Here is a 25,565-nt window from a genome sequence, read left to right on the forward strand (position 1 = left end):
GCGTGGCGATATCTCGCAAAATTAGCGAGATAGCTATTTACTCAGTGTTAAATAGACTTGCCTCTGTGCTCTTATTCTTCCGACAGAGCACCATTTCTCTCAGCTTTTCCTGTTACGTTATACAGAAAAATACAACAATTTCAAATATAATTTCACTAAAATTATGTATCCATGTATAAAATTCGTTAACAATATACTTGGCTGCGACGCTTATTTTAAAAAACTGTTTTATATATTTTTTTTTTTTATCCCATAGCTTTATAGCAAACTGAATCGCTTTTTAAGAGAAATTTCACGGTTTATTATAAAGGACCTGGACTACCTGGACGACTACTTATTTCAAGTTATGATTCAGATGATCTAAGAAAAAGGCAGTGTCAAATTTTGCTTGCCAGATATAATGTTTGAGGGCTGAACGTAACTAATCTACTGCCAGACACTAGAAAATTTACAAACCTTACGCCTACAGAATTTGTTTCATGTTAGGCCCATAGCTGGGGGTTGCTCTAGGTGTCCGGTGCTCCACGTCGCCACGTTATATCCAATCATAAAGCAGTTTAAGCACTTCTGAGGGACAAAAATTACAAAAATATTTTTAGTGAAAGTATTTTTTAAACTTTGATTCACTGATTTCGTAATGATACAAATTCTACTGTTTAACAAGGATTTGACATAAAACTCAGTATCTCTTTCCTTAATGAAAAAGCTGAATGCCCGAAATGGGAATTATAAGAAACAGAAAGAGAAGAGTTTCTACACTTCTAGAAAATTTGGCTTTGGTAAAAAGGGAGGACCTCCATTGGTCACCCGAATCTAACAGCTATAAAAGTTAGTGCAATTTTTAGAATTTTCATAAGTCTTAGTACCCGGTACGTTTTCCGCCCTGTCACTTTGCAATGAAAATTTAGCTTCAGGAAATTTAAATTGATCACTTGCCCCTCAATAATCCCAAGAATCTATCAAAAGTGATAGGAAGGAAGTATTTTGATAATTTCATGTAAATTTCATTACTTTCTTTTGCATTAAATCATGCTATATATCGAGTATATAATCATGCTATATGCATGGATGAAATTATGTACTGTGCACATAATTTCACCCATGCATGTATTCTTGAAATAAAATTAAATTTATGGTAAATGTCACAAGCTAATGTTTATCATTGAATTAAAACTAGAACTGTTAAACTAAAACAGTTACGCATTTTTTATCCAATATAATTTATTACACAAATAATTAAGCAAAAAGTAGAAGAAAGAAAATATATTTAGCTTTTCAGATAATGTAAAGTATTATAGTTATGTATGTTCCTAAAATGTTTGAAGACTTCAAAAATGGATTAGATACACTGGTTTCCAAAAGTTAAGCACCAAACTGAAGACTGACGGTTGTAGAGACATTAGGTATTTTTGGAGCAGGCAAGCTAAAAAATTAGCAACGCCTTCGCCGGGAATCGAACCGCGTACCTCTCAATTACGCTCTGAGCGTGCGGACCACTACACCACGAAGACTCGCTAAGAAGGTGGGAGAAATACCTTATATACTCCCCCTTTTAAAGGACGACTGGGGGTTTTTTAGGGAACCCAATCGCAAAATTCTGGGTGTGGAGAACCATCGTCCAACATTTTTTTTTAGTTCGAGTGCCAATGTAGAGACATTAGGAACGAATAATAGGATTCAGTGTGTTGTATATATATATATATATATATACATATATATATATATATATATATACCTCTGAATATTGAGAGCTCCATGGCAACGGACACTGGCAACACATACACTATTTCCTGCATAGGTATCCCTTTACTACTTCTGCTGGCAAATATCGCCTCGAACTCATTTTTACACTTTGTTTATCTCGACACTGTTTCATATACTGTCATTCGTGGAAGAGCGAATCTCTCCTACAGAGTTGGCTTTAAGCTGTATCGTATTTTTATAAAGCGATGAAAGCTCCGTTCTTTTTCATAATGCTATTCGATGCAACTTGCTTTTATTTGTAACATACCCAAATTTCAAGAATTTCGAACCGTTTTTACCCGATTTATCATGATTTTCCAGTTTTTTGCTTAAATTTGGAAACTTGTTTTTTAAATTTCCGGCGGCGAGGTACTTGACACATTTGGAAATCAGTGTGGCTTAAAAAAATTACACAAGAAACGAAATCATAGTTATGGTGGTAAAGTTGCAGCCATAGAATGGTAGGGGAGCAAAACCCCTTAATACATTTATAAAATAAACTCTGACTGCTTTTAAATTACAAGGTATTTTCTCCCTCCTTTCTGCATGCCATCGTGGTGTGACGGTAGCACACTCGGGGCGTATTCGAGAAGTCTAGGTTCGAGTCCCGGGCAGGGCATTGCTTATTTTTTTTGTGTTTCCTGCTTAAAAAATAGCCTTAATATACTCTGCATTATGTTCTGTTGTTGAAATATGTACCAGGCATTGTCTAATTATACTTTAACAGCAGAATTCATATACTGGTTAACCTAAGACATAAACTGATTTTGATATTTATATGTATTAAAAGGAGTAACAATTGACGAAAGAGATTAACAAATTTTCCAGTTTCCTATTAAACCAGAAGGAGTGTATTTTCAATCAATCTTAGAAAAACAACTCACTTTGACCTTCAGCATGCTCTCGGATAACGTAGAGATAACCTTGACCGTGATTACAATTTATTAGTCCTTCTTTATTTCTTAATGACGCCATCGCGCTGAAAATGCGTAATAAATATATCTATCTCTATATATAGAGAAAGATTATATATATATTACTGCCGCGCTCGAGATTTAATTATATTACTGTCGACATTTAATCATATATCTTGTTACGTAAGTCTGGATTACGTTATTCATTTCTGACTTCTCCGTTCAGTTATATATACTTTGCACTTTAACCTCTCAGCAGCTGTGGAGATTAAGATCGTTGAGTATAGGTAGTTCGATCGGGGTTCAAGTCCAGCCGAGCGAGCTGATTGCGTTGCCCGGACTTTTCCCATGTCTAACGGAATTACAAGAATAAAATCTTCCTCACCAGAAGATGTATCCTGAATTTTTCATAATAGGCATGCTGCTTCCCATCACATTTTTTAAAATTACATTAATAAATGGAAGTTCGGATTATACGTATTCGAAAGTTGGCTACAGTTTTTGCGGATTAACACTCTTAAACACTGAACAGTCTATAAAATAACGAAATGCGAGTAATTCAAATATAAAGTTCACCCGCTTTTAGCCTGAAGTATAAGTTATGAATTCAAGTTTATTTTCTGTCTCAAAGGGAAAATACAGATCGTTCAACTCAGATAACTTACGAACTCAAATAATTCGTAGGATTAGTGTTAAGTTTGTTTAAATAAAATTTTGGGAAAATTAGAAGAAGGAATTTTCCTTGCATTCTGAAAAACTCGTAAATTCAGCCTTATTATAAGAATCTCGTTACAGAACTTTTAGCATATCTGCTTGGACATATTCTAATTTCACAATGCAGTTAAATAATATCACACTTGTCAACACAAATTACTCTTCGAAAAGAAATATCTCTCTCTCCTTTCTTTTCTTTCTTTCTTTCTATTATTTTTTTTTCCCTTTTCTTTTTACTTTATCTGTTTGGGACGCCAGAAAACTTATCAATAGCTTTAAATGGCAGCTTTTCTTTTGAGAAAAAATGCATGTAATTTATCAATAGATCTAAAATTTTATTTCTTTCTTAATCGCACATTTACAAAGTTTTACAGATATTTAGAATTGCTTATTTAACTAAGATCGCCCGTACGTTTGACAGCCCGTATGTGAGGCGCTCTAAACTTGTTCTGATTAATATCAGAACCTCGCTTAATTTCTAAAATTAGAAATGCTGGAGCTGTATGAAAAGTTGCTAGGAAAGAGCAACAAAAGTAACTGTATAAAATAATAGTAGCTAAAGCAAGAAATAATGAATAATTAAAATTTAAGCGGATAAATTATCAATAAATTATTTAAATTAATAAGAAATAAGTAAATAGTAAATTAAAATATAAAACAATTAAAGAAAATAAAAAAGTTTTAAAATTTCACAAAAAATTACCTGTAATAGTAAAACATAAAACGTTGTAAAATATTGTTTTGTGTTAATTAATCCATTTCTTATGATTTGGAACTTTATTGTCATTTCTCCTTTTCGTTAGCTCTCACCAGAATGTAAACGAATAAAGAGCATTTAAATTGGAGTTTCTGAATGTTTTAGACGGAGAGCTTTATGTAGGGTCTCTAGCCATAGTACCATTATCGCGCCCTGCTATGCTAAATCAGATTTTCGCAGTAGCCATTTTTGCTAGAGGAAGTAAATCGTGCGCTTAGTAATTGATTCAATGCTTATTTAGGCAATTCGAATTAAAACATCCAGTACCGCCTGAATTTAAATTCTAAGTTCAAATTTCTGTTAACTGCTACCCCGCAAGGAGCGGAGTTTTAATCCGTAAGCACAAGCCGTGCCTTTTGTTCGGTTAAAACTTTTAATAAAAGGGCCTGTTTAAACTTTCTCAAGACTCAGTTATTATTTTATAAGGTACGGTGTGTAGTCTTCAGCACACTCGGCGAGGGCATTGCTTGTTTTTCATCTCTCCTGCTTCTAAATAACCTAATGACTCTACAATTTCATAGGCGGGACGATAGCTCGCTTCTCTGTCTTTGAAGAGCTGAAGAATTTAATTTACAAAGAGTATCCTACAAGAAAAATTTAAAAAAAAAGTAATCCGATTACGTAAGATTAGTGGAAAATAAAAGAATAATTAAAAAAGTGTCCTGAAAAGTGTCATATTTTTATTGTCGCTTAGGACTATTTTAAATTTTAATATGGTTTATCAGCTTAGATTATACTGGGGAACAATTTGTAATACAATTTCTGTTGATTTCGATTTTTGAGCTCTTACCACTCTCTACAGCATTGAGCATTCTATCATAAGATATACTACTGCTATCTTACTGGATGACTTGAACTCCCCGAACGATGCAGTGTGAATGAAGCTGTAGGAGACCAGCAACAGGTGCATACTTGTCTAGACTAATTCAGTTACCTCTGAGATTCTGTAGTGAGACGCTGTGTGTCGCTCTGATGTAGTGAAGCGCATTCCGATATGAGAGTCCGAATTCTTGTCTTGTTAGCAGCGTTTAGTTTTTATTTTATGTATGAACTTAAACTTTTCCTTACGTCTGCCTCTGCTAGCTCGCGTCGTTAGTGTTTAAACATCACCGATTAGCTTTATTATATATGTGGCAGTTTTACCATTCCCAGCAAAGGACAAACATCAGTGCATTTGTCAGGCAAGCCTATTTTGCCTATTTTAAAGTGAAAATAGGAGATCAAGATAAATCATCGGCCCCTCACAAAGTATGCAAGCGGTTTGTCAAGCGTCATGGATGCGGATGAAGGGAACACTTTCCAAATTTCCATTTGGTATAACTATGATTTGGTGACAGCCCAAAGATTACTCGAGTGACTGTTACTTTTGTATAGTGAGAACGTTAGGATATAACAATAAAAACAAATGTAAAATAGAGTAGCCTGGTTTACCATCAGGGGGGCTATATTCCTAGTGGCTTCCTCAGCTGAACTCCTAACACCAGTTTTCGAAGGCATACTATATTTAGAAATACAGGAATATGATTCTGGTGAATATCGAATTGACCCCAACGACAAAGATTTTGAAACTGAAAAAGTGATTCCGTTTGTAAGAGATTTGACCAGCATGAGTTCAATAATCTGGCATGAGATTTGAGACTATCCAAATATGCTTCAGAACTGTTACCATCAAGACTGTACGAGAAGAACGTGCTTGGAAAAGGAGCCAAGTTATCCTACTTTCGATCAAGAGGAAGTGCGTTTCTACAATACTTTCAAAGTAATTATGAATACGTGTACTGCCGTACCGTACATGATTTAAATGAAGAGTTGGAAATTACAGCCTATAACGCAATTCAGTGGTGATTGTTCATCGAAAGCTTAAAGAGGAGCTTGAAATGTGTCTTTCTCCACAATGGAAACTTATTTGGTGCAGTCCCAATGGACCATTAAGTTTGTTTGTGGGAAGAATATGAAGCCATGAAGAGAGCTATTGATTTGCTGCAATATCACATGCGCCAATGGATCATCTGTGCTGACCTTAAAATGATCAGCTTTTTTCTTAAGCAACAACTCGGGTATGCCAAGTATCCCTGATTTGGGGGTCGTCAGAAGCATTTGTTGTCAAGATCTGACCTGAAACATGGTGATCCAAACATTTTGCTACTTTTCGACAAAAAGAACATTATATTTCCCCCTCTGCATACAAAGTGGGTCTCATGAAGCAATTTGTTAATACTTTGCCTGCTGAAAGTGACTGTTTCAAGTATCCTCATTTAGGGATTTTCTAACCTGTCGTTTGAAAAGATAAAGGCCTATGTGTTTGTCCACAGATTCGACAGTTCCTTAAAGATGAACATTTCATCGTAAGAATGATAGAGCTTCAAAAGAATGCTTGTTCGACATTTAAAAACAAAATTATCTTGTAAATATACGAGCATAGAATTAGAGCGAAATTGTCAAGCAACTTTTGGGGAGCTTCAAAATGCTTGGTTGTAACATGAGTATCAAACTTCATTTTTTTCATAGCCATCTTTGAAAACTTCCCAAATATTTTTGGTGCAATCAGTGATAAGCAGAGTAAGCGATTCCACCAGGGTTTGAAGGTTATTGAAGGCACGGCACCAAGGTAGCATGGGATGTACATATGATATGGCTGACTACTGTTGGAGCATCAGACGAGAATGTTCACAAATTAAACACTCTAGAAAAAACCATAAGCGAAACTTTTTACCTCAATATATACGTTTATCGTTTTGTGAAAAACATTTTCTATATTTGTAAACAAAATTTAACCTGCAGTAACTATATATAGCCTAAGCATGAATAAAACTATTCTTTGTGAGCAGTATATTTGGTAAGTTTTATTTTATTTTCCTTTATGTGAATATTTTATATGACTTTTGAGACGAGGCAGTATCCTGTAGCTTTAAAGGTTGACGTGATAGAAAAACAAACTGAGGTTGTTTTTGGATTCAGAAACCAAAGGTTAGTCAAAACAAGTGACAGATCTGAGACAACTAATTTGCTGTTCCCCAGTGTTATCAATAGGTGACTCATGTGGAATAACGAAACATTTTTGGTCTGCTAGATGAATATGCAGACCAACATGGAATTTTATATATCTTCTGCATGCACAAAAAGTGAAAAAGTATGAAATGCAATTCTATAAAATATTTAATGTTTTTAATTAGGTATATCTTTAAGTAGATGTATTTTTATTTAAATAAATCAGATTAAAAAGTAAAAAAATAACATTCTTAAGCACTGCATCTATTGTTTTTAAATAGCTTAGTTTGTTAATCAATCACAGGCAAAAATTTGAAAGGTAAATGTCTTACATTTGCCGAATAGCAACAGACTGTAATGATAAGTAAAACAATGCATTTAAATGAAAAAACGCAAAATCGTATTTCGAGACTAACAGTCCTTTCGAGGTAAAAAAAAAAAAAAAAGATACCGAGGATGAAAAGAAGGTTTGGTTAGTTGAGATCACGTTGCATTACTTTCGATTCTAATTCCTTTGAGGATATTTTTGACCGGAAGAGTATAAAAATTCTTTTTCCTGATATAATCGCATTTTTGATATGAAAGATTTTCTTCCTCAACTTCTTAAGTTTTTCCCTTTTGCCCTTCCAATGGAAATTGAAGTAATTATTCAGTATCTAGTACCAATAGCAAATTTATTGTGTGCTAAATAAAATACTGTATTAATTACACAATTTTCTGTTAATATTTCGGTTCAATTGCACAATATACTGAAACTTTGGCACGCTCTGTATGATTACGATTTCCCTCAAAAGTTACAGTAGTACCCGAATACAGTACTACAGAATTACAATACACAGAATACAATAGTACTACAGAATTACAATAGTTTCAGTACTACAGAATTACAATACACAAAAGTACCCGAATACAGGTTTTGATTGAATTTAAGCTCTGATTGTAATGTGAATTTTCATGTTTTAAAATAGATGCTAATAACGCATTGAAAATGTTGAATCCATCTCTATCCCACACATTTATTTTTACACTATCAAAGCATTGAACCAGGCCAAAAGAAAACTTTACTTCAATTTCATAAATTATGAACTGTCTAATTTTCTTGCATTGAGTAGTTTGAAAAAGTGTCATGCTTTTACTTTTATATTTACTGCAAATATCCTTTAAGTTTTATCTTAAGAATGCAGATAATGCAGATCACTGCTTTATAAACTCTTGTATGTAGTTAGATCAAATAATAAAAATGGGTTTATGTTATCTGAAGTTAAAGTAAGCATGCGTAAACTTTTTTCCTGCTACAAATAAACATGTACTATGATTATTATACTTGTATACTCGTTCGAACCTCTTAAAATTATTTAAATTGGGCCACTTTTGAAAGCAGTCTATTTGAAAAGTGTTTTTATTTTTAATTGTTTTTCATATCTTTGACCTATTTTCATTAAATAACCGGCATTTCATTAGCCAGTCCTTTAAAAGTTTATTCAAAATACTTATTCGGTTTAAATTAGTTTCTCAGAAATAATCTCAATTTATAGGGATACATTACAAATGGGGAAAAGAGGTTCAAATACCATTTATTTTACTTGTTAGATTAATTCCTTTATATATTAAAAGTTTTGAATATTTAATAAGGCAAGTGTGGGAACCAATACTTGTAAATTAGCAGTACAGAACTTGTAAATTAGTAAAATAGTCAATGAAACAGCCTATATCACTCGTGCCTGATGAGTTAGTTGCATTATTCTGCGAGTACAAGCCATTCCTACCAGTGAGCATGAAAAGTTGAAGATCTGTGTAATCGTAGATGTCAAAGATATCTCTGATTACGCTAATGGTTTTTTGCGCCGGAAGCCTTCGCAACGGTACACAGTTATAAAGATGCCTTCATCCTTGCGGAGATCGGCCACTCTTCGAAAAGTCAATTTTTTTCAGTTTTCGTAACGTTGTCATGGTATAAAGGTGTCCGCATCTTTATGACGATCAGTTTCTAACTTTAAAAAGCAACCTTCATAGGAGTTTACGTATCTTTATCCTAGAACAGCACTGAACAAGCCGGATTTTCGTTTGCATTACTGATTAATTAATTAAGGAAAGGCTAAAATAAATCCGAGGCATCTTTCTGCAAAATTATTTCGTTTGCATAAAAGTGCGGGCAAAAAGTGCATCTTTATGAAATCCACCAGAATGACATAAAAGTGCGAAAAAAAGTTTTTTTTCGGTTGTTGGTGTCGCTGAAATTTAATTCAGACACATGAATTCAAAATAATATTAATCGCAATCCCTTCATTACCTTCAATTTGATATATTAAATCTTCTGTGTAACCGTAATACTGGCAACTATAAAATCGTAATACTGGCTGAGCTATACATTGTAGTTACATTTTGAAAAATCCGACTAAGCGTTTCATAATAGAGGTATCACACTGCAGTTTTGACATCTAAGTTATTTCAGAATCAAGATATTCAGCAAAATCACAGTACGTAACGTAGTGTGGTAATAATGATTTGCCAGTATAATCTGTTATTAATCTTTCATCACAACAAATGAATACATTGCAATAACAATTTTTTTTAAAATATGGTATCTCAGTATGAGGAATGTTATTTCATTTACATTTTAAGATAAAATGTTTTTTACCCATGGATAAATGGTTGAACTTGAGTAACAAAGCTAATGACGCAGATGGTTTACCTACAAAGTCTCTTCAAGCTAGATCTTGTATCCAGAAAAAAGGCATCTAATATGCAAAAAAGGAAATCTGATGAGATGTACCTCTGATCTGGCTTTTCGTTTAGCAATTGTGATGACAATGAACAACCTCTTTCTTTAATTTGCAGTAACGCTTTGGCTATGGAGTTTGAATCCATCACAACTAGACAGTCATCTTAAATCCTCCCGTTCATACATTAATAAACCAAAAGAATATTTCAAACTACTGTCAAAATCTTCAAAAAGAAACCACTATTTTGATAAATTTATGACACTTAGCAAAAAATATCTATTTGAGCTATCCGAAGTTTAGTTTCTGATTGCTAAACATAATAAGCCATACATCATCGGAGAGGATCTTCTACTACCTTCTGTTATTAATATAGTTGTGTGTGTAAGGGTTCGTAATGGAATGAATGCACATAGAATCGATGACAACCTACTAAAAGTTATTTTTCCAAAAGAAACACTTTAAAGTTCTGGAGCTTTCCACAAAAGCACTCGTACAGCTCGTCTCAGTAAAGCAGAGCACAGTCAGTAGTTACCACTTCAAACTATTAATAATGTTAAACAGAAAGAATGCAAAGCGCGTCCAAACAGCGAAGATGGCAAGGAAATCTCTCAATACTCCGAAGTCAGCTCTGAACTAAAAACTGAGAACTGATGCTCTCTGCGTCTTACATAATTTTTCTCCAGCCGCCGAAGAATTTCCAGTCCTTCTATTTCTCGAAATTACTGTTATTAAGTCATATACGGAGAAAGTTACATATAAGAGCTGTATACAGCTACATATAGGGATCATTTACAGTACCAATTACAATTATAGAGGAGCTGGATGAAACTGTCGCAAACAGTTGCCCATTTTTTGGCTTCTTGACAAACTTGGTGGCAAAATTAGTTTCCAAAGCCATTGTTAGCTTGGTAATATCTCTCCAATTTGACGTATAGCCATTTGCCTCAGTGTTATATTGACTTACCCCTATGTTTTTATTTTTCCTGCAAAGCTCCGCTTTCTTCAGAATTTTTATGTTACATTATAGAAAATTCGTGAAAATAAGATAAATATGGCAAAGAAATTCGGAAGATTATTCCTTTGTCAGACTACATCTTCGCCATTGTCAAACTGCACATAGAATTTCTGAAGTAACCAAAGACGGATTCCAGTAACCTATTATTAAAATTAAAGAAAGCTCAAATTTACAATTTGATTGGACAAAACAGCTGATATTTCAGAAATTAATTAGTTGTTAGTATATGTTAGATACATTCATGAGAAAAATATCGATGAAGAAGTGTTACTTTGTCATCCTTTGGAAGAAAGTATAAGAAAAGAAGACATAAACGGTAAAGTTGATGGTTTTTTAAATTCAAGGGTTTATAATGGGAAAATTGTAGTGAAAACTGGTGCAAAAGCGATGGTAGGCAAAAATATTGGTTTTAATGTCATTTTTGAAGCTTCTGATATGAACATGTAACATTTAGACACTGCCTGATCCATCGAGAGACCTTTTCAGAAAATCATTAGCAACGGAACTAAATAATATGCTTCAGGATGCTTTACAGATTATAAACTTTATTAAAAGTTTACAAAGTTTTATTAAAAGTTTGCCTTACCAACTATTTATTTTCAAATATATGTAAAGAGTTGGAATTAGAATACAAATATTATTATTACATGTAGAAGAAAGAGAAATACCAGAGGGCGAAGTTTAAGAACAGCTTTTATCATTAAAAAGAATTATTATATTTTTAACCGATCAAAAATCTTACCTTGCTGGTCTATCAAAGCTGTGCTATTTGTCAGGTATTTCTGAGAAATTAAACGATTTTAATTAGTCATTTCAAGGAAAAATTAGCATGTTTCTTTAGAGTGCTTACTTGGAAGAATAAAGGAAAAAAAATTATTCGTTCGAAATTTTTCGACTATCGACAATTTTATAACTAAAAAAAAAAAAATAATTGCAAAATTTTAATTGCGAAAATATATTGGTTCACTAAAAACCCTAGAAACATAGTTTTGCAAATATGTTAATATCGAATTTTGATTTCAAAAGGGTATTTTGGATTCAAATACCCCATTTTTGTTTGATGCTAATAAGATTAATCACCTACTATAAAAAGTCAAAGAGGACATTGTTGAGCTGTTGAGCTGTCGAAACTTAGAACTTGAGTTCACAAAAAAGGCCCTTGACTGAATTCTGGATCGGAGCTAGAACTGAATAATTCCCCACTGTTTCCTGAAATGTCATTAAATGTTCTTTTGCCATACAACGCATGTACTTGCATGAAACGGCGTTTTCAGACTTAATGCCTATTAAATCCAAATATTAACGTTGAATCTCCAACTCTGAAGATGCTATAGAAATAATGAAGATGCTTTATGTGCAGCAGTGCCAAATTATTTCACCAAGATTTAATTTGTTATGCAACGAAAAACAAACACATCCTTCTCCTTAAAACGCGATTTTCTTTCAGTCGTTTTCGTATGCTTGAAACAAATCTTAAAACTACTTCTTTTCATGTGCATATTGTTTAACCAAAGAAATACGTTATTTACGGGAAACTATTTATTTTTATATCTTTATTTTACATTTAATAACTGGGGTCACGAAAAAATCTCGATAGCATAGAAAAATGCTTAAAAAACCCTACTCTAGAAGACCGTTACTTTAAATTTTAATAAATTACCTGAACAGCCTAAAAATAAATACTCGGCTAATAAGCTTAAAATAGCAAAATATTGAACTAAGAACAGAATCATGAATCAAGAAACAATTTTAAATATTGAGTCATCCAGCATTATCAGAAAACAGTAAGCGGAAAAATTAAGGTCGATAAAGCCTCCTTTTATCTAAAAATATTTTTAATTTCAACAATTCAGAGAGATCGAAATAAACACTTTGGCACTATGTTGAAAGCTTAGGACACTGGTCTTAAACTGCATTACTTAAGTTTAAACTGCATGCGAGGTCGGATGCTCGGTCTAAAAACAGCTCAGGGGACAGACTTTTTTTAAACAAAATGAAAAATTGTTTTAATGAAATAAAAAGTATTTTAATTATATTTTGAACTTTGCTTCGTAAATATTTATCAAATAATATGCAGGATTATTAGATTGTATCCATACAAGAAAGCGAAAAATGTTCAACGTCCTCGCCAGGGTTCGAACACGCGTCGAAAGCGCTTTCTAGTTACACCACGAAGGCATGTGGGAAGGATGGAAAAAATACATTATAAACAATAACATCGCAAAGCAAAAGCATCAAACTGTTATTTATTTTCTGATTGAAATATAAATTTTGGTACCTGTAAGACATTTTTGCTGATTACACTCTGTAATTCAAATATACTGACAGCTAAATATTAAATTCTTAGAATGACATTTCTTTCAGATTTTACTAATATGTTTAAATAATCAATAAATAATTTACTTTAAACAAAAAATAATGAAGACTATCTTTTCTTTAGACGCATAAATAAAATTAATTACGCTTGCATGTAATTCATTGCGGATTTTTTACTTCTCAGTGTAGCTTGATACTTGATAGCATTTCTGTTCTGATAATGTTTGTAGCACTAGAGAGAAATTATTAGAAATTATCTTCTCACGAATTGTAGATGCTCATCGATCAATCGGGTTCTTTTCTCATTAATTTTCACCTGTGACTAAAAGCTGTTCCCAAATAAAACGATTATTCTTAGTGCGTAAATTAGTAGCTGAGCTTATTTATTTTTGGACACGTACTAATGAAAGGTAATAAAATCTGTTTCTTCATATCTTTGAATATGATTTACATCATATTGTAAATTATATAGCTCTATTTATAGATTTTCTGTTGCGTTATTTATGTTCGTTTTTATTGGAAATTTAAGTAACTTAAACACTTACTTCAAACAACTAAAATCTTTAAAAAAATCTTTGCAATACCATATTTGCAACAAATACATAATTGAAATGTCTTCGCGAGCTGCTTAAAATTTTAAATAATATGACATCAATAGGTAAATCTTGTCATATAAATTATTAATTAATATTTTTAAGCTTAATAAATGCTGTTATCTTGTAGAGTGTTCGAATATCTGAGTAGGAACGCATGATGATGAACTCGATTATTTATTTTAAACTATACTTTTTCTGTTAGTCTATACTATTAATATATTATGATGGCACTTTGTTGTAATTTTCTGACTAATTAGAACAAAATTAACTTTCAGTTTACCACTCAAATTCTTGATTCGTATTATCAAAGACAGCTGTTTAAAAGTGGAAAATGAGGCTTTCTGCCATTTGTCTTTTTGCGTTCTTTTGCCTTCCTAATACATCTTCACACAACTTTGAGCCAAGCGAAAAGCTCGCGGCCTTATTTCAGTCTCAGGTACTGTATCTCTTTTTTTAATCTTAACTTCAAATGGTAATCTCTTAATATTTTTTTCCCTAAACAACAATGAGTTTTGAATCTAATATGTTAAATTATGATGGTAAGACATAAATATCAATAATTACTGCTTGATCTTTATTCGAGCATTGAACATTTGTTCATTGAGCGAATCAACTGTATCGGCAAAGCAAAAATTACCATTATGCTGCTGATAACACAATATCAAATGTTAATCATATTTATTTTGAATGGTAACAATAACCTAGACCAGCAGTGCAGTTCCCAATATTTCTTTATTCTGAGCCTTCTCCTTGATAAAATTTTGGAATTGTAAATTACTTCAATCTTTCGCCTTTGGAAACTATGTTCAATAATTTCATAATTCGCTCACCCGTTATATCATGGTGTTTACAGAGGTTGGGACTTTTCAATATTTTTAAATTCCGGGCGTGTTTATAGCTCTGAAATTATTTTTTCTCGCGAAGCTAAAATTTTTAAAGTCAAAATTTCACGTCTTTACCTAAGCATTTATTCTGCTTGCCTTGTGCGGTTGTTCCTTCGACACCAAAACCTCTATACAATTTGAATTTTTTCCTCGAAAACTTTTCTACTAAGAAACAACTTAGCACTCCTGTATGCAATGATCATCTTTTGGTAAGTTATTTAACACTAGGAGGGACACATTTTTAAGAACACTGCATTTAATTGAATACGAACGGAAATTTCTTTTCTCCGGGATGACTCAAAGAGATGCTTTCGCAGAGGACTTTCTAAGGGAAACTGGCTTGTTCACTTGAAAAACATTCGAAAGGGTAACTCGCCATGTATTTTGAATGCTTTCTTGCCACACAGACTCTAAACACTTACAAACATCCATTCTTCTCCGGGATTCGAACGCCGGCCGATCGTTACAACAGTCAGCGTCACTATTTACTGTATCGTCTGGACGGCGCTGGCATCCCTATAGTTTAGATTAGATATAAGTTGCACAGGGGCTACCTGTTATTTACCTTGAGTAAGTAGGTAAAGATCTCTTACCCTATCTATCCAGATTAACATCGCCTTCCTGGGGCCCGTGGTGCTAGCAAGACTGACTGTAGCATTCTACATAGATATTTGCTTGCGATCAGGTGACAAAACTAAATGTTGCATGAAAATACTGGTTACTCCAAATTTTTATGCGCGATAATGGCTTTGTAGAAGGATTGAATCAAAATTTATGTCGGCTGTAACATCAAGTTCATTGTATATCTATGCGAAATAGATATGCAGCTATTCGTGTCTCACAGAAAAGTAATTATTGGATTGCAAATCTTAAGAGATTACAAATTTTACTGTTTATTGATATTTTAACTGAACTTGCATATTTGTGTTATTGATAACTTTTTGTTCAAATGCTTCAGCTTTACCAGCTTTTATCATATCCATTCTTATTCAGCCTGTTTTGGGTTCGCGAATTTGATTTAATTAAAAAATACGTGAAGTATGAAGAAAAATTCTTTTGTTACTACGAAGTGTATGTAGCAATAATAAAGACTTTGCATTAATTTTGAAGTTTGATACACTCAAGCAAATAAGTTTCATTTGTAATAAACTATAATCATTGAACTATAATTAAAAGTCATAAATGTACTTTTAAACAAAATTAAGTTCATTAAATGAAAATTTAGAAAATCTTGTCATCTTTAAAAATTAAGCATTTTCTCAATACTGCTGATTCAGACATATTGTCAAAAATATTTTTAACTAATTTCTTTTGCTGTATTAAAAATAATTCATCAAATGTAAGGATGCTTTCAAATCTCACGTTACTTTTCTAATTTCCAATTAAGACTGAGTTTTACATTCATAAACATATGTGTAAAACTTAGATGTCATTCATACTATGTTCCACATAAAATTAAAAGTTCAGATTTTGAAACCCTAAGAGCAAATTTTGTGCATATATGGCATGACTTATTCGCAGTTGCAAATAGAAGAATAATTAAAAGAACTGAATTTTTCAATTGTTCTTTTAAGATAAGGAGCAAAAGCTCTTCATCGAAATTAAGATTAATGTACTCAGAATTTTGGTCTCCTGGTGAAGCTGAAACTAAATAATACGCTTTTACTAATGCTTTCGATATAAGGAGAAAATGGGTTTCAAAGAAGTGTCTTATTAAATAATTGAGATCAATATAAATTGCTTTAGGAAGTGCAGTTAAAAGACCGTCCACGAAGATTAATACTTATTTTTATCTCTCTGTCTAGATTAGTTCAGGAGTTATCACAAACACAAAATTGCACTTTAGACTGCCAAGAATAAAGAGTTATTTAAAGACATCACCTTAGCACGAATAAAAATTAAATTAGCAATCTTTGGACTTTCTGAAGTTCCGTTACCCTGACACAAACCATTATCATGTTTATGATCGAAATGAGTTTTGCTTCTCTCTCTCTTCCAGTCAAGAGATAAAACTTCCAATACTGAAAATTTTATAAAGAAAACGAGGGGCGAATTTATTTGAACCCGGATTAAACAATAATCATTTTTGATCTGCTTAAGACGTCATATTGAATGACTAATTCGAAATCGTCATCTGGTGTAAATTGAGCTTTGTGCTGGACTGACGCCATTAAATAAGAAACATTTTAACCTTTTAAGTGCGAACTTTGAAATACTGCACAATGTCTATCACTGCACTTAATCTTTAAATGAAAAATACACTGTATATCTGATGCAGGTAGCAGACTATGAACAAATATCGTACGGAAATAAAGCACAGCACGTATAGCTTACAAGCGTGCTACTTCTTTTACAATCCTGAATCACAAAATACTAGGTTAATTTGGAACATTATGTATGAGTCTAAGACCCCAAGAAACTGCAATTCTCGAACCTTCGGAGAAAGGTTTTGTTCCGTTACAATGAAACAATCTAAGATTTTGAGAAATGTGCATGCTAGCTTTTAATATTATGTTTCCAAAACATTTTTTAAGCCCCTTTTTGAACATTTGCGCTGGAAAAGATCAAGATTCGCGTCCCCCCCCCCGTAAGTTGCAAGAATTTGAGGAAACAAAATAAAATTTGTAACATTACAATTTTGTTTAAAATGAAGCAAGTCAATTTGAATTTTAATTAATGCTATATTCAAGCTTTAATTTATACTTTTACGTAAACCCGAAGTAAAACTAGAATTGAATTAAGCCTTAAATAAATTGTATCGATTTTCATTTTGAAACCTAGACTAACACTGGTTAATAGACCTTTTAAAAGACTTTTACCTCATCTCTAATCATCCCAACCATACACATTGATCGATGAAGGATCATTTACTTTTTATATTAGTAACATGCATGATGGTGGATTGCTTACCTATGCGGGTTTATACGCATCATACAGCTCATTTTTTTAAATAAATGCCATATTTAAAAAATATAGCACGTATTTCAACTAACAATTTTCCATAGTAGTTAGAAATGTACTTTGAGTTGAAGTTTGAGTTGCAGAGGAAATTCAGTTATCCATTATTCATTTAATAATTAGTTTCTCTTATCTGCCTGTCGCTGAGACAGTCCGACGAACCGAATAAATTCGCCAAATAACAAAAAGTAAAAATGAATACAATAAATGTAATTTAAAATAAGTCACTCTGTACAGTAAAAGATGAATTTTTTTATCATCTTTATAAGAAAAGGATAACATATTTCAAAGAATACAATGTTCTGATGCCAAATAAAACTAACTATACAAACTTTGCCGCTAAGATGTACCGTGCAAGTTCGGTAATCACAGAGTATTATATTCTTTATGCTGAAACGGTGGCTACTACAATATGCAGAAATACCATATCGCGTTTTATTTTAAACTGAGAAGAAATTAAAGCACTCTAAGAAGATTGGAATTATTTAGGATATGACAACGCATATATAGGGTGTTGACCCAAAAAATGAAATACCTTCGGGATGGACATTTTCCAGAAAAAAAAATGGCTCCTACTCATATTACACATGAGGAAAACCGCGCAAGCTCATGCAAGGCCAGCCAGCCTGCTCGCTGAAGTTCGAACCCAGGTCAAACTACAAAAGGTTACTGTACTACAAGGTTTGCTCTCATATTAAAAGTCACTGACTTCTAGTCTGCTGAACAGCTGCCTTTTCCCTATTATTGTGTCTTCATTTCTCCCATTTCTGTAAGTAATGGACGTCGGTCTTGGGAAGAGCCTAACTTTTTTAGTCTATCGATCTTGAAATTATGGCCAGCGCTTTTGCCGCTCAGCACTTAATGGGAAACACTGTAGGAAAATAGAATATCTGCTATTTATTGTGCTGCAGTTACAGACTATTATGGACTCATTTAAAATATTATATATTTATTATACATAGTAATAAGCAAGCTAAGGATATATACTGTGATCAATTTATAATTCCTGTTTTGATTTTTTACCCTATTGGGCAAGGTAATGTGCTAAAAATGATTATTTTTTTCCGACTACACTATCCGGTAGTTATGGGAGCAGTTTCTATTATCCATCTATTTTCTTATCTGTCATGATGTCCCAAGACTGACGAATAATCGAAGTTCGACTGTAATTAATTCTGATGAGCAAAAGGTAAACACGCTAAACTAAAACTATATGCTAAACCACTAATGCTTTGTGGTTTAGCATATAGTTTTAGTTTAGCGTGCTTAATATGCTAAACCACTCTCATGCTTTCAGGCGAATGCAGTGAAAGTTAGTGACTAATACAAATTGTACTTTTATATAAATTTGTTCTAAGAATTTCAAATCTATCTTTGCATTATAATAAAATTTGCAAAATTAAATTTTTAGAAGCAGAATGTGTAATTTCAAAACACATGACTTCTGCTCAAATGCAACTTGCTCGATCTTTACTGAATTTATATTGGCGTTAACATACAGGGTACAAACAAAAAATATAATGTATTTTTAAAAGTTAACTAGAAAATTTGTTTCTCACCTTATACGTATATGCACAACCAATTCCGGCAGCAGCGGCAGGTTTCCAAGTTTCTCATGTCCTAATAGCAGTTCGCTTCTAATGTTGCTGTGTTACGATACACAAAAATTATTTTACTTCACGGAAGTTAAATTTCCCAAAAGGAAGAAAAGTGTGATGGCACCTTAAATCAGTTGGTACAAAACATTACCAGGTGGATAACTCAACCGGAAAGATCAGCAAAAAGACTTAACCATAACGATTAACAAATAAATCATCTCTTTTCAAGAGTTACCAAAAAAGAAAATTTACAAATCATCATTGCGTTGTTTTAAATAGTAAACAAACCTGCCAGTAAGAGTTATGGAGGCACAATAAAAATAAAACATTAAATTAAGCAAACACTACTTAATTTTAAACCACGTTAAGAGTTTATTTTAGATATATAAATATAACAATAATGGCTACACACGAGAAATACTCTCCCGGAAGGTTTGAAGAAAAAAAAGAAAAATTCACAGATTTAATATTTATCAATCAGCACTATTATTTTTTCTATTATTATTTTTTAACCGATAAGACAAATCCTATTGACCGCTATTGAACAACGATATTCACAATGTTACAATTAATCAATTTTTAGAAACATTTAAAGATATTTAGCTCCGTTTGAGGTTCTTCTGAGGTTATTGTATGAATGTGCGGCAAGTAACTCTGGCTGCACGCATTGTAAAATTGTAATTAACGCACGAGAAACTTGGAAATATACCTCTGCTGATGGATGTTGTACTTGAGTAAAATTAGAAAAAGAATTTCTATCAACTTTTCAACCCCACCATTCTTTTCTGCATGCCCTGTATTAATTGTTGCCCTATTAACTTATTTACGATCTCTGTTCAGTGTTCCGACAAATTTTTAGGTATTTTTTTCCTTAGTTATGAAAAACAGAACAAAAAATCTGAATGAGTTCTGTTTATTATTTCCTTAATTCTGGACGAATAAAATTTAATTCTTAAAATGTAATGTATTTGAAATACTAAAAGAAATATATCATTTGGTGTTTGAAATTTGCCGTAACTTATTTCTTTTATCCTGTGAAGCTTATTAAATGGTAAATTTTTATCAAAAATACTAAATTTGCGCTAGCTTAATAACCTGGGGGAGAAAAATCCATTGCTTTATAAGCATCGAAACTGCGACTCTTTATTTGAATTCTTAATTTAAGACATAATAAGTGTTTTCTTGACAAGTACCACACACTCTGATGCTTCTTTTCATCTTTTTTTTTTTTTTTTTTTTTTTTTTTTTCGGAGAATGGTCTTATAAACAATGCACAAAATTTTAATTCTGAGATAGTTAAATACTAGTATTCAAAATTTAATTACATTCTTTTTCGGCTTCCTTTTTTACCTTTAAGTAATATACTAACTTATTTTCTCCAGAATGCTTTGCTCAGTCGTCACTGAGAGCGAAGAGATGATACATTATTTCTTACTGCTCGCTATTTTTTAATGGAATCACTTTTTGTGATATCATACGTATGTAATAGAATTTATTATTGTTCCAAAGCTAAAAATAGACACTTTTCAGATAGTGAACTTGTGATTAAACTCATACAATAATCTTTGGAGCTTCATCCCATTTTGAACCGGTCATATCAGGACGTTAGAAGAGCAACTTATTGCGCATTGCATTTATTTTGACTTCGATTTTTTTATCTCTAAATATCATCCCTTTGATGTATAATCTCGCTTAATTACATCCTAATCTGCTTCTCTTCGATTTTTTTGAGTTTCAGGAACCATTACATCTTTCACCAGATTTTCAGTATTACTCTACTTTCATTAACCATCATTTCATCATTCAATTTGTGCATGTTTTCCTTCAATATTTTCCTTGCTGAAAATATTACAAATAACATTGATTGAAATGTGCTATTGTAGAAATTTATGGGCTTGAAATCATGAAATATATCTCGCATTTATAACTCTCTGCAGAAATGTGAAAATTATTTGGTGTCATAACCCGATGTGCTTTAATAATATGCTTTAATAATATTCTGCTAACACGACAATCAAAAATTGTGTAATTCCTCTCACTAAAAAATAAAAAGGCAGAGAAAATGTTTCAGAATTTTTGTTGGTGACGTGATATGAAAATATTCGAAGTTTTGAATTAAGTCATCTGTAGTAGATCCATTATGATTACTACAAAGTTATTAATTCAATATCTTTTGTAAGTAAAATTTGATTATCTAGTTTGCAAGAACAGAATCGGGGCTTCGATGAAATTTTCAACAAAAAGTGGGGGAGACAACAGTCTGCAAGTTTGTCTCAGAGCTTGCTTCCATGCTATTCAAAAGTAGATTCTTTGCTAAAGCAGGATGCTGAGCCTAAAAGAGACTCGTGCTTGAGCGTGATCTTCGATTCCCTCTTCCCAAAAGAGCAAAATCATTTCTGCTATATTCAGAACTCTTTTCTTCCTTGAAGAAAGAAGAGACTTTGACAGCGATCCTCCTTACCGTATAGTTTTATACGAAACTTACGCCGAATTAATACTTTTTGGTCTAATTTCATATTTTATATTAATGCGCGTCTCTTCCGTACGTGAACATATTTTCTTTAAATTTACCAGATAATGCGCAGATACGTTCTGCACATTTTTCAAATGATCCAAGCAGTTTTGAAGTACACAGCTTTATTGCTTTAAATTGCAAACAAATGTACATTTACTGATTTGTTTCTTTATAGATATATTCAGAAGAATCAATGATCAACAATGTTATGATGAACTTTTTATTGGCTCGCCATATGCTCAACAGTATGGACAATAATCAACCTGAAATGCCAACGACGCAAAAGAAAAGAACTTCTTATTCTAAGCAATGTGCTTTCAATATTGTCACTTGTTTTGGTAAAAAGTGAAATTTTATGTTGCATGTCAAACTGAAGGTGTCCTTGTTCTTATGTATACTTTTCCACTGCAGTATTTAATAAAAAAATAATTTCTTTTCTTTAATTTGATGAGTCACAATTGGCTGTTTGTAGTTTATTGAAAACTCATGTTGATTTATCAGAAATACCTTCGTATTCTCATTGCCGTAGAGCTAGACAGAGAGTGAACGACTGCGGTTAGTTTCTTACAAAAACTAATTCCTGAAGTTTAAAAATAAATTCAGTTATTGTGGACAGCAAATTCGTATAAAGTTTACAAAAAGAATGTTTTATGAAATGTCATCTCTTGAAGAGTTTATTCGTTTATGAGAATAGTATCCTTCCTTATGCATAAAATCTTCTTTATTTGGGAAATTAATAACAGGAAACAAACTAAAATATAATTTAACATTATTTCAATTCTAAAATAATTAAATGCTGTAAACAAGGATTTTAAAAGACGGTGCTAAACCTTGCATGGCATAAATAACCCTTCAGTGTAAAATCTTTGAGAACTGACATGAATTACTTTCAGCCTCTTCTCTACATATACTTCTGTGCCAGCAAATGTAAAACGTTAACGTTTAATTCTTAAAATGTAATTGAAAACTTTTCATAATTTAAAATAGAATAAATCTTATTTATCTTCAAATGGGCGAATAATACCAGTAAAACCTTTAGGCCATTTTTAACGATTTTTCTAGAAACCGGTAAATAGGTTTACTGATATTAGAATCCCTAGAGGTGTGTATAATCTATTGGTTCAAAATTTTGTAAATGGTCGCAGCTACATAATGATGCCCCGTCACAAAGTTTCTTGCATTTTCATGCAAATCATTCACTGTTGATGAAACAGAAATCTTCAAAATAATGCCCGTACCCTTATGAAAATCAGCTTTTAATTTGAAAAACGCAGCCTTCATGAAGATGTAGTCACCTTTACGTTGGGCCACGGTTATACATTGTAAAGTTGTATTTTCTACTTTTTAAAGTTGTATTTTCTACTTTTAAATTTAGGGTAAGAAGAAAATGACAGAAAAAAAAAAGCTGATTTGCAATATTTTATACTTTGAAATATAAAAATAACTGAAGTAAAGTAACGGCTGAAAAAGTCAAATAATTGCTTTTATAAGAAATTGAAATTAAAATAAGAATAGCTAATAATTTTGACTTTCGAAACACGCTTTTATGATACATTACGTTGCAGTACGTATTTCCTCTAATTACTCTAACAAATGCTGCTGCAAAGCGAAATATAAAACCTTTTATACGTCTTGCACGCTGTGTCATGCATAGTCAATTCTTAGAGTTTTGCAGCATAAAACCATTAATTTATCTTTCAAATTCATTCACTCTGTAAACAGTTAGTATAATGAGCAATCTGAAAACAATAAATACGTACCTTAATAGTTTAAATCATTATTTTATGTTAGCCTTAGTTTTGTTCTAATTAATGAAAAATATTTCTAATGTAATATAAAATGACATCAGATAGAAACGTTTAGTTTAATCATTAGAAAAATGCTTAGAGAAGTCTTTCCAAAAATTTTAGAACGTTCCATTACGTTTTGCTATCAAGGACATACCATCCACTGCTCTGACATAAGTTGACACTGTAATAACATTGCACTGTTCTACACCAATGGCTGAAAATCCATTAAGCCACCAGTAACCAGTGGCCTTGCTGGTCACTGGTAACTATGAGTTTGTCAGTCATCAGTAGCCAAGAAGCTTACAACAAATGGATTGAATCTCTGTTATTCACCCCGTGCAACGAAAATGAAGCAAAAGAAAAACATTATGGCTGCCATTTTTATTTGCATTAAAAATTTTTAGTAACAGAAAATTTATTTTTTAACAAACTTAATAAATGTATAAATATAATTAATAAAAGATGTTTCTAACACTATACGTTATGTTCCTTCGGGTGAAATCGATTTTACTTTAAATATTTTCTGATGTATATACCCCAAATAACCTTTGCTACAAATATATTAACCATTTCCTACTTACCATATGTAGTCTGCAAAGTTCCATATAAAATTTACACAGCTGCAGGACTGAATTCCTAAAAGCTTGATATTTGAAGAAAACAACTTTCCCATTATTTAGCTTTCTGCATCCATCTATATTCTCTGCATCTTTTTGGAGATTCGCTGAACCCTGCATGTCATCGAAAAATGTCAAGTGATTGAATGCTTTTTAATAGCTTTAGTATACTTGGCTTGAATTTTTGAACCACTATGAAAGTCACATAGTGTGAAACACCAATATAATGTGACAAAAACTTTAGGGAACTAAAAAGAGGCGGCGGAGCTAAATCTGCTGAGTAAAGGGGATTGTAAAGAACAGCTTTTCTCTGACAAATAAACTGACTGATGAAAGCCACATAGGATGAAACAGCAATATAATGTGACGAAAACCAGTTGCCTGATCAAGCCTTTTATTACCTAATGCATTAAATTCTTTTATGTGTTTTGGTGAACTCACGGCTTACTATCTGTCTTTCAAGTACAAAGCTCCTACCTATGCAAATACCATTTGTCATCAACTTCCAACATCATTTGCGCAAACAAAATTTGGTTTACCACCTAAATCAAATCTTGAGATGCATCAATTCGAGCGCCCTTCATATTTGCAAACCTTGACACACACACATCACACACGCGCCAAAGATAAAAAAGAAGCGATGAGGTATTCCTGTCCATCTCTGATCTTCCCTACACTTTTCCCAGCTTTCTTTCTTTTTTTAACTGATACTCTTATTCGTAACAATAAAAGATGATTTTCAGCAGCAGCTGTCTAAAGTTTTCTATATCATTATTAATTACAGACTTTTAAGGGGCGACTCGTGGTTCATCACACTCCTCAAGACAAGGTTTTCACTTTGATCTTACACTTTGGATTTTTCCATCAGGAAATCATATTGTGGTTTAATATGTGTAGTTTTTCCATCCAAGGATTACATGAGCTGCCGGAAATAGCATAATAAAGTTCATTGTAATGCCAGAAAAAAAAGCGTAAAAATATCATCATGCTGTCTTCTTCCTCATAATCAAATCATCCGTACCAACGTAAAATGTCAGGTGGTGTTTATGCTTGATCTCTGAAAGCTGTGCACAACAATTCAAAGATCTTTGGCGCAGTTTCATCAGGCTTAAGTTGATTAATCTTAAGTTGTTAAGGCTTCAGACTTAAGTTGATAGCTTTAAGTTGATTTTCCTTGTTCTCCTTGTTCTCCTTGATCTCTCCTTGTTCAACTATTAAAAACAGTAATTATTGACTTAAAAACCAAACAAAATATTTCTTTTAAGTTTCTTTCAAGCAAGCACATAATATTTCAAGCAAAGCAAGTTCAGGTGTGTTAATCGTCACTGCCACAAACTATTGTGTTGCAGTTGCACTGCGAATTTGTTAAAAAACTCCTTCCTAAGACTTCGTAGACGCACTGTGCGTGAACATACAAGATGCGCCATAACTAGTTAA

The 25,565-nt window shown here is 32.5% G+C and overlaps 1 protein-coding gene across 11 annotated transcripts in view; it reads left to right on the forward strand.

The window, feature by feature from the left end:
* Positions 1–22,164, forward strand: part of LOC118202670 (uncharacterized) — a 109,414-nt gene extending 87,250 nt beyond the window's left edge. For 8 of the 11 annotated variants that reach the window (XM_085808663.1, XM_085808660.1, XM_085808662.1 and 5 more), the window contains 2 exons: positions 14,042–14,202; positions 21,897–22,164. The gene's annotated coding sequence lies outside the window, so the exon portion shown is untranslated. The remainder of the gene's footprint in view (positions 1–14,041; positions 14,203–21,896) is intronic. The other 3 variants (XM_085808665.1, XM_085808669.1, XM_085808666.1) reach the window with 1 other exon arrangement.
* Positions 22,165–25,565: the final 3,401 nt, after the last annotated feature.

This window comes from Stegodyphus dumicola, chromosome X1, assembly GCF_044657685.1.
Source record: "Stegodyphus dumicola isolate Sdum_Otavi_A_Nest chromosome X1, ASM4465768v1".
In the NCBI taxonomy this organism is placed as follows: domain Eukaryota; kingdom Metazoa; phylum Arthropoda; class Arachnida; order Araneae; family Eresidae; genus Stegodyphus; species Stegodyphus dumicola.